This window comes from Lepus europaeus, chromosome 12, assembly GCF_033115175.1.
Source record: "Lepus europaeus isolate LE1 chromosome 12, mLepTim1.pri, whole genome shotgun sequence".
Taxonomy (NCBI): domain Eukaryota; kingdom Metazoa; phylum Chordata; class Mammalia; order Lagomorpha; family Leporidae; genus Lepus; species Lepus europaeus.
In genome coordinates this window covers 81,652,329-81,654,467 of record NC_084838.1, presented here as the reverse complement: position 1 = coordinate 81,654,467, position 2,139 = coordinate 81,652,329, and positions in this window count along the sequence as shown.

Here is a 2,139-nt window from a genome sequence, read left to right as displayed (position 1 = left end):
AAAGAGCTGGACTGGAAGAGGAGCAACCAGTGGGTGATTTAATTTATGTTGGAATGATGGAATTCTGTAGCAGAACATGTTGGAATTGGAACTTCAGAAGAGAGATTATATAATACTACTCTTTATTTTTTATTTTTTTAAAGACTTATTTATTTATTTGGAAGTTGGAGTTACACAGAGAGAGGAGAGGTCTTCCATCCGCTGATTCACTCCCCAATTGGCTGCAATGGTCAGAGATGTGCTGATCTGAAGCCAGGAGCCAGGAGCTTCTTCTGGGTCTCCCATGCAGGTGCAGGGGCCTAAGGACTTGGGCCATCTTGTACTGCTTTCCCAGGCCAGAGCAGAGAGCGGGATCAGAAGTGGAGCAGTCAGATCTTGAACTGGTGCCCACATGGGATGCTGGCACTTCAGGCCAGGGCGTTAATCCACTGCGCCACAGTGCTGACCCCAACACTACTCTTTTCAAAGTATTAGTTTATTTATTTAAAAAGGAGATAGGGAGAGAGAAGAGAGAGGCTTCTCCTATCTGTTGGTTTACTGCCCAAATGGCTGCAATGGTCAGAGTTGTGTTATGCAAAAGCCAGGGGTCAAGAATGCAGTCTGAGTGTCACAGGTGGGTGACAGGGACCCAACTATTTGAGCCATGAGCATCTGTCTCTGATGGTACACATAAGATGGAGCCAGAAGCAGAAGCAGAGCTGGACCCAAACCCAGGTGCTCTGATATGGGATGCAGTTATCCCAAGAGCACTGCTTTAACTGCTTCACCAAATGCCCATCACACTTTATCTATTCTTAAACTCAATGTAATGGGCAATGTCTGAGTCCCATGGGCATTTTACCCATTTCTGTGGAACATAATTTGGTTTTGTTACATCAGTGATCGAAAGGAATATGCTGCTGTTTTGACAACTTGGATTTTGTGTACTGCGAAGCTCTGGTTTACTGGAAGTCGTCAACAGAGTGGCAGCAGAAAGGTGTGCTTCTGGAGTTATGAGCAGTAGAGGAGAGTGGAAGAAAAGAACACAAGAGGACTATTTGTGATGCCAAGTGTATCCCAAAGAGAGACAAAATGAATTTGGGGAACATATGTTCACAGAGAGACAAATAGTGAAATCAGAGTTTTAATATTCATATGAACATTGGCTGGTGGATTCTAAAGTTTGTAGATCATTTTACTAACTACCAATTGTCCCTCTAATTTTCTTTCTAATGTATTTTAGAAGTTAAACAAGGGGGGAAAAACCCAGACTGCTAAGGGGAACCCTTTAATAAGAAAGATTTACCCAAAGAGAAACAATCACAGATTTTAGAAAGTGTAGAAAATCTGGAGCCAAAATGTACAAAGTGAAGCAAAATAGTCAGATATCAAATAAAATGCATTTACCTGTTCCAAATCATACAGAAAATAATTGAGTGAAGAGAAAGTAGTATCGTATTACCCAGAAGTGTTGCATTTTTATAAGAAGTAACGCGCCATGCATTATGCTTTGTTTGTTTCTCCTGAAAAATTTTAACTCATCATTAGAATAGTTATAACTATTGAAACAGAAACATTTCCCATGGAGTCAAATTCTTACTGTTGGACTTTCCATACTTAAGCTACCTCAAAGCACAGGTACTATATTCAGAAAATATTTCAGTGGCGTTATTCTGAGAGAGGTGCTTACCTTAATCACATCAAGTACTTTAAAATGAAACTGGTAAAAAATGAAGGAAAACTGCATCTTGAGGTCTTTTTTTTGGGCTGTGCCAAATCCCCTCGGTTTTCCTCCTGCTTCACTGATTTCTCCTTTTTGGTGCTCCTGTGCCTTTGGCCTAGTCTTTCTCTTTCATCTCCTTTCTTGCTATTTTTTTCTGTGACAAATCTTGTTTAATTTGGTAGTCCAACAATGAAGATGCCTCTCAATTCTTTGTCTCCTCTTTTGTCCCTCCTCCTAGCCCTTCCACTTTCGGGTTCATTGGCTCCTCAGCAGTCCTGTCCCATTGGAATCTCAAGTGTCCATCATCTGAATTCAAATGAGTGAGCCCACTTTCATCCTGTCTCTTTTTCTTTAAGTTCTTATTTCTTGATGATGTTGAACACTGATTACCAACTATGCTCAAAACCACAGACTTTGATAACGTTTGTCTTTTTTTT